Here is an 8,891-nt window from a genome sequence, read left to right as displayed (position 1 = left end):
TGAGCGCATCACAAACGGATCATGTGTGAGTTGGTGGATGGCGGAGTACGCAGCCGTTCCGGAGCGGAGCTGTTCTGCAGCCGTTCCGCATGCTGTGTATTTTAGGAGTCACATTCACACCTACAGACAATTTAGAATCACCAATTAACCGGTTAAGGTGCATGTCTTTGGACTGTGGGAGGAAACAAACTCCACACAGAAGTGAGTGCTGTGAGGCAACAGTGCTAACCTTTTGCTGCTGTGGTCCTGCACGACGTCCACTACATAGTTTATTACTGTCATTATTGCTACAATATCTCCATTACAGTTTATAGTTAGTTTATGATTTGCTGCTGCTGTGCATATGTGTCTCTATCTCTATCACAGGTTCCACTGCTACTGTAATCATTTTATCATTCGTTGTAATCGTACAATATTGTGGCTCTGATCTACTCTGATGCCACTGTGGGTTCTTGTCAGACACGACTCAAGCGGTGATGACGTTTTACTTGTTTTATTTCGTTCACACAATACAATTCAGCTCGTGAGCCTTTCTCTTGTCTTGTGTGTCTTCCAATCTGCCAGGTCCAGCATGCTACTCTGTTACATGGAGAGAGTGATTATCTCAACAAGATACAGGTGTGCTAATCACTCTCACCTGGCGCTGCTCTCCAGAGCCCTCTCCACACCTCTCTCCTGCAGCTGATGCAGCACGCCCCCTCCACAAATATGTTTGTGTTGATTTGTCCTGTACACGTGACATCCATTGCACGTCTGTCCGTCCTGGGAGAGGGATCCCTCCTCTGTGGCTCTTCCTGAGGTTTCTTCCACCTTTTTTCCCTGTTAAAGGTTTTTTGTGGGCAAGTTTTTCCTCACTGGAACCGAGGGTCTAAGGACAGAGGGTGTCACTCCCTGTACAGATTGTAAAGCCTCAGAGGCAAATGTACTTGTACAATTTGATTTGATTTGATTTGATTTCAACATAATCTTAAACTTAACTTAGCTTGACATGACATATCTAAGAAGAAAATGACTTGGGCTTGTTAAGACTTGGAACAAATGACTTGAGTCGTGTATGGTATGTATAATATGTATGTATGTACAAAGTGTGTCAGTGAGAAAGGCAGATATCCTCTATATAAGAGGAACATTAAAGTGCTTTTCCGTCTTTTGGGTGTCAGAGAGGCCGAGCTATAGACTGATTGATTGATCAATAACATGACTGCGGAGAGAGGGGTGGAGTTGGTGTGGAGGTGTTGGGGGGGCAAAATAGTGATTGATAATACGTAAGCCAGAGTGAAAAGGATGGAGTGAGGGAGAATGACAAAGACAAGCAGTGAGAAAGAGAATGGGAGCTGATGATTGATTGACATTTGGTAAGAGACAGGCTAAAAGCCAGGAGATGCATGATGAAAAAAAAGGAAAATACAGATTGGAAAGAGACAGAGTGCATTGATTGATTGAGGAATATTACTTTGAAAGGATGAGAGACAGTAAGATGGGGTGTTGGAGATTGGAGGGCGGGGAGAGAAAGAGGTGTGTGTGTGTGTATATCTTTGGACAGTAAATGGTTTTATTGTATTATGATTGATTGTTCTGTGGTTTAACAGTCAGCTGGGTTTAAGGAGGGAGTTTCTACATACATTCAAAATGTCATCAAAATAGCTGCAATGTATTACTTGCCTTAGCTGCAGAGAAAACCAGACCTTTTATTTATACCTTTTGTATATTTTACAAGTATAATTTCTTATATTTCTGAGCCTCCCAGCTTTATGGCCTGCCTACATTTTAATTGCTGTTAATGCACGTCAGAGTGTCTCATTATTCACCTGTTGTCTTGATAAATTCTGAATACTGTTATATTCCGCAGGACTAATTCCATCAGTACAACAATAGTCACGTCATAATCCCGACTCTGCTGCTTCTTCTCTAACAGAAAGAGTTTTTATTGTCTAATGAATTTTTTTATATATATATATATAGATATTAATATATATATAATATATATATAATTTTTTTTTTTTTTTTTTGTGATACTAACTGTGAAACACATTCTACTTCCAGCAGCTCAAAGGACATAATCTTTTCCTCTCCTGGCAGGCTGTTAATGTGAAATATCCTGAGCATTACGTTTTATTGACTGCAGTTTACATGATTAGTAGTGATTAAAATAATGGCAAAGTGGAAGAGATTAGACTTAATTAGTGAATGAGGACAGTACTTCTGTTAAAAAAGATGAACATTTTGGAATTGGAGCATTGGGTTTTTCGCTTCTGTAATTATTGGAAGTAGGTGGAGAAGACAGGGTTGGTCAATTCTGTTGCTGGAATTACCAGGATTTGGCATGTTTGCTCATCCTGTACTAAAAAAGCTTAAAGTCTCCATGAAATGAAAAGCAGAGTGCCACTTGCTTATCCATTGTACATGTTTCATCTAAAACAGTCAGATAGGAAGGGACTTGTCATGGCTATTAATTGGTGTTAACCAAAAACGAGTGCATGCCACATCCCACCACTATACATTGTAGCCAGCGCAGTGAACAGCGCTTTGACTTTCGACATCCCAGGAATTTAGTTAGTTTGGTTAGTTACAAGAGGACGACAGTCTGACGTTTCCATCGGAAGAGTCCGTAAATCACTCAGTTGTGTAATATTACTCCCTGTTGGTCTTGGTAATGTCTTCCCAATTGCCGTACACCTTTTGTCGCCTGGGGTCAAAATGACTTAGCATATAGTACATTGTCAATCAATTCTGTGTTACACCTTTAGTCTTAGTTTAGTTCAACCCATTAACACAAAATGTTCCCTTCATTTTGGAATTTAGGGTCAATAGACCTTGTTTACATAAAAGTATACTCTGTTGTTAAGGCTGCTGAGCCCAGTTCATCCATCCATCCATCTATTTTCTGTAACTGCTTATCCTCATCAGGGTCACGGCCCATCCCAGCTGACTTTGGGGTACACCCTGGACCCAGCTCAACACAGGGACATAGAGACAAACAACCATCCATACTCTCATTCACACCAACAGCCAGAGAGTCAACAATTAACCTGTGAAGTGCATGTCTTTGGACTGTTGGTGAACCCACACAGCCAGGAGCGAAACATGCTGAAAAAATGGACAGAAAGGCCCGAGACAGGTTTCGAACCAGTAACCTTCTTGCTGTGAGGCACTGACGAGCCCAGTTGAATTACATGCATACAGCAGATTCAGTTAATTAACAATTATGATTCATCAACAACTTTGTATTGTTGTGGAGCCTCTGGTTTTACACCAATTTGAGGGTTTTTTTTTTTCGATTGCTTTTGTGTTTGCTGGTAATTATGGGACCGATTTTAGTTTGCAGCATTTTATTTTTTTTTTTAAATAAATAATTCAACATGTTATAAGAGCAAACAACAAAGTATCCCCTGAACACCACAACCATTATAGACATGCAAACATGTAAATATGAGTAGTTCTTGTATTTGTCTGCTTATGAACACAAACAATGAAATTATACACAATTACATAAAATCGTTTGGTGCCTGTAGGGGGTGCTACAATGCTCGTATTATTACATTTTTGACAGTACTAAAATATTTGCATAGAATGTCAAATCCACTGCACACACTGTTGTTGGTCTTCTACTATCCAGGTGTCAGAGCTCAAGAGCACTGAGTGCACTGCTTAACTGGAAATCCATCTGTCATTATGGAGGAGCCACCCCACCTACTGATGATGGATTCCTCCTGACCCTGCAGGTGGAGACCTGTAGCCTTAAGCTTACCACAGGTCGGCCGCCATGCTGTCCATGCTCACACTGTGCACCGTAGACTCATTAACTCTCCAGCACCACCATCTTATCCAGACAGACAGACAGTCACACTCTGAGGTCTAGGTTCACTGCTGAGGGCACTCACACGTTGTGCTCCCTGGTTTGTTAAAAGAACATACTGTTGTGTTTTTTATTTTTTTTATTCTCTATGAAATTTATGCAAATCAAGTAAAAAAAAAGCCACTGAATGGAGCTGTGCACAGTAGACAGCACCTTCATCACGCAGTGTGCCAAACACAAATTACTTCAGCTTTAAGACTAATCCACCAAGGCTGGCACCATAAACCCTTTTGTAATTGGAGCATACTCTGATCTAATCAGACTTCCTGGCCATGATGCCTGCAAATTACAGACATCATAGCAGTCCTTCTAAATGGTCACACTTAGCCGGCTGTTACACCACCTCCTGAAAGCTGCTGCTGGTGTTGGTTATGGCCAGTCGTCAGTGAATTGGCTGTGATCTTGTTTTGTATGGTTTATGCTACAAATAAATATTTTATCTGCCAAATAATGAAATTTGGATTTGCAGATGTGTGACTGTAACAGGTGCAAAGACGTATTATTTTCTGTCCAGCGCTATTAGGCAGCGTTCACCTCAGTGTGCCAAATTGCTGCACGGCTTTCTGATTTGATTAAGCTGACGATACGGTGTGCTTGTGGGTGGTTGTGGTGTGTGAGCGATATCAAAAACACACTCATTTTGTAGCTCTGAGGCCTGGAACAATCTTTGGGTAATCTAATTTAAAGCATTTGCATTCATTTGACTAATTTGATCTCTTACAACCATGTCAATGTTCATGCAAAGGGTACAGTGTCATTGACAAAAAAAAAAAAAATAAATCTTATTTCTGTCCTGAATCAGACTTCTAAATGCAAATGTTGAGCTATCTATCTGTGAGCTGAACTCAGTTGGCTCAAGACAATGATCCAAACCGCACAAGCAGTTCTTCACCAGAGTAGCTGGCAAGAAACTTATTTAAAGTTTTGGATTGACCTGGTTCAGACCCAAAGTCTAGATCCAAACCCAACTCTGGCAGAAGCTGAGGTGAGCAAAGAATGCTCAAAAACCTGTTTAATTCAAGCCTGTCTGCATCAGGAATACGGATGGATACAGTATCTACATTCTTATCATTTGTTAGAGAAGTTGAACAACAGCATGATTCTGCAAAACCTCCTAAAAACACATGCACCCCTCCTCCCCTTCACTCTTCTCTCTGTACTCCTTGTGCTGCTCCTGTCCTTTGTTTGTCCTCCACACTCTCCTTGTCTCCCGTCCAGGCTCTGCTAATCTGCTGTGACATTTTATCGCTCAACAACATAATTTAACCTTGCACACACACACACAGAGTGGCAGGGGGAGTGAGAATGACACACTCACACACACAAAGAGAGAGAGAGAGATTCACACACTCACACACACAAAGAGAGAGAGAGACATTCACACACACACTATGAAGTGTGTGACCAAACCTGGAGCCTCCAGTTTAAACTCACACATCAAAACGCCTGCTACATCTTCATACTGTTTTGTTAGACAGACCTGACAAAAGCTGTGTCCCCTCTGGGGAAAATAACTAGGTCACTGGTTATGGCTTATGGTTAGGGTAGGTCTCCAGAAAATAAATACAAGTCCATGTAATGTCCCGAAAAGTTCACTTAAATGCATGCATGTGTATTTAACCTTTATTACCAGGTAAGACATTAATAAGTAAGCAAGCAGTGATTGAGATACATTTGTCAACAATGACAGCAGAATATGTTCTGGGTTCAAGTTTTTAACCCTTTATCAGGTGAGGAACCATACGTGGTCACTTCCATGGGCTTTTAAAATGCTGCCCCACGTCGCTCAATGAATGAGCAGAATCACGTAACTTTCTCCAGCCAGTCAACAAAATTTTACACAACATTCAGACCCACGAATAAAATAATTCACCAAACCAACCAACACATACACCGACTACAGGGAACACTGTTTCAAAGGGGCAAGGATGCTGTACACTGGACCAAAGAAACAGGAGAGGCAATGTGGACACACTGGGGATATTTTTTAGCCCCAAAATTACCGTACCAAGAAGAGGTATGGTAGAAGATAATTCAGTGATCAACCTGGCAACATGATTTCAACTATCTGAAGACCATGTCCAATTACTTATGTCCCCACCGATGAAAATCGTGCTTTTTCATGTTGTTCATGTGGCATGTTACAGGACATATAAGCAGAAAAGTCATTTTGTCAGATTGCTGTGTTTCAGGCAGACTGGGGTTGTGACGTAACAGTGGTCCTCTCAGTGGTCACCACTGCTGCAACTCACCACATGGCTAATTAACATAAACAGCATGTGGCTAATTTACATAATGAGACAGCACACTGTCCCTCACAGCTTTGGTTGCGTTGTCCTCATTCGGTGCTCCAAAATCCAAACCAGGTGAGAGTATAGGTGTCAAGGCAGCTTTTGACCGTCTCATAATGATTTTAAATTGTGCGCATTCGGCCAGTGCATCTAACGCTTATGATTACTGTATAATGTTTTGATGTTGCGTTTGAGCTGACTGAGAAAAGTGTTAGATTAATGTTAAAGTTATTTATTGTGTTCTGTTTTGTCTGCTTCTCAAGAGTAACGTTACTTCTGCGGCTGTCACACATCCACAAACCTGAGATGTAGGCTGTCAGTGGGAGCCACAGAAGTGGGAAAGGGCAACTGTGGCAACCGAGCTGTCAGAGCACACGCTCAAAACCGTTTAAAATAAAGGTTGGTGTTGCTTTAAGACAGGATCTAATATTTGCTATTGTCCTGAATATTTTTTAGAATGAAATATCTGTGCTTGTGTTCAATATTGATGCCTTGGTGTAATGCCCTGGTTAAATTACCATATCCGTGTCTGTGTGCAGGCTACCCAAGTCAGTCCACCCAACAGTTATTTGGGAATCAACACCGAGATGGCAGCAGAGTTAGGCTTTACTTCAACACCGGATAAAACAAGGCATCCACCGTTGAAAAGGAGACACCTTGAGACATTGCTGGAAGACAAAGAGGATCTGGATGATGCTGAGTAAGAACCAATTCAGAGTTCTCAGTCGACATACCACCCCAGCATGTCTGCTTTGAGTGACTCAGCCATTGTCTGGTGATCACTTACTGCCAATTACATACATTTTTGCATCTTTTACATATTTTTCGAATGCTTTTTACTAGTTTACAGTAAAAAAAATTATCTGCTACAAACATACCAGTCTGCACAAACTAATTACAATAACATCTTTTGACCTAAATAGTGTTACCATACACATGTCTTGTGCAGTAATTAATGTTAAATACGTAAATACACAATTTTGGTGTTTACAATATAACATCTGATTTGATTCTCTTCTGTGAAGAGAATCCTCTCTCACAAACAGCAGATGACACAGAGAGGACCAGCAGAATGTTGGACATGGTGCAGTATGTTCTGGAAAATATACAAAACACATTCTCATTAGGATGTACCAGAAGTTGTTTTTGATATGAAAGTTGACATTGATATTGATATCAAAATGTCATTAAAAATAATCAGTCATCAGCACCATGCTCCACTAAGTCCTACTGGTCTTCTGGCCAGCTATCATGATTGAAGATGTTGCAGCATTTGATAGCCTTGGTTGTGGCAGATTTGGTAGCATCCTCTCCTATTGGAAGGATAAAGACGTCTTAATAAAATTATTGATATCATTTCTGAGCTATCAATGTGTTCATAAGACAAGAGGAGTGCATTTGCCTAGGAGGCTACAGAATCTTGCTTTCAAGTGTTTGACAGTAGATTTGATTGTTGCCTCCATTGCTCTCTGTAGTTTAGTTTGAAAATTAAATCCCATTTCATCTCCCTTACCTGAGGTACACTGTAAACTATAATAAGTTGACTTTACTTATGTATTTGACTTACTTATGCAAAGTCGCCTCAAAAAAAGTAAGTAGTAAGTAAAGTAATTTCTGCTGATTTAGATAAATGAGATTACAGTAATTTATTTATTCTGAGTTTGCAGTACTCAGATTAATTTATATAAATTGGATTAAAGTAACTCAAATCAATGGATTTCAGATATCTTTTTTTGTAGATTTAATTTAATATTCTTGAATTGTAAAAGCTTAATTCTCTTTAGTTTTACTCATCTATCATATTCAGGTAAATTAAACTTTAATTTTCTCGTCGGATTTACTTAGTGCAATTACAATTTATTTTAAATGCTCAACAATTCATTGCATTCATGGCTCTGGAAACATGTTCCACTATTGTGGTTGACAAAAGAGTGAACTATTTACTTACCAAATAGGTGAAAATTATCCAGCCATAGCCTACACAACGATGCTTTTAACAACGCTCCGGTTTACCGAGGACTTGCCCGAACTTGTGAACTGAAAAGAGCGCACGATTCGGTGCCAAGGTTTGCGTCAGCCAGGTCTGCGCATGTCTGAAAGAACGCCCAAAGGACCCTGGGACATTAAATTATTTGTTCTAATTTAACTGAAGTGGAGTAAATTAAGTTAAGCATGTTCTCCAACCCAAAATTACTAGTTACTTATTTAAGATTAGTCTTTATAACTGGTTGATGATTTCTGGGTTTGGTTCACTAATCATTTCTAATTAATTTGAATGTTAGCATTTACAGTATAGGATGGTCTCATTTTTCTGAGGTAGGAGATCAAACTTGGTCATTTCAGCAAAAACATCAGCCAGAAAGTGACAAAAAGCCACAAAAGTGCCATCTTCCATTGATTTCTTGACCTGTATTATACTACCACAGCAACTATTCATATAGCCTTCAACTTGAATAAACAAAATAGGCAGGAAAATGACTGAAGTTAAAATGGCACTAATGTAGTAAATTCCCTGTGGAAATCCACTGACCTTTCTGGCTCGGCCTGCAATATCTGCATTGGCAGAAGACTCTGCCAAGTTGTCCATATGACAGTAGACTGCAGTGAACTGGCCATGGCCATTCTGTCTGGGTCTGAGAAATGTCTCCGGGGCCCTGGAGACATGTGGAGGCCATCGTGTTCCTTTAAGCCCACCCAGGACATCCACTTCCAGGTCTGCTCCAACAGCCTTCAGCTCCCTCATT

At 40.3% G+C, this 8,891-nt stretch overlaps 1 long non-coding RNA gene across 1 annotated transcript; it reads left to right on the top strand.

The window, feature by feature from the left end:
• The first annotated feature begins 752 nt into the window (after positions 1-752).
• Positions 753-7,463, top strand: LOC113744131 (uncharacterized). The gene is made up of 3 exons (XR_003461304.1): positions 753-799; positions 6,411-6,546; positions 6,687-7,463. It is a non-coding gene; the product is annotated as an uncharacterized LOC113744131 (long non-coding RNA).
• Positions 7,464-8,891: the final 1,428 nt, after the last annotated feature.

This window comes from Larimichthys crocea, chromosome I (genome assembly GCF_000972845.2).
Source record: "Larimichthys crocea isolate SSNF chromosome I, L_crocea_2.0, whole genome shotgun sequence".
In the NCBI taxonomy this organism is placed as follows: Eukaryota; Metazoa; Chordata; class Actinopteri; family Sciaenidae; genus Larimichthys; species Larimichthys crocea.
Note: the sequence above shows the minus strand (reverse complement) of the source record. Positions and strands in the feature narration are given on the sequence as shown.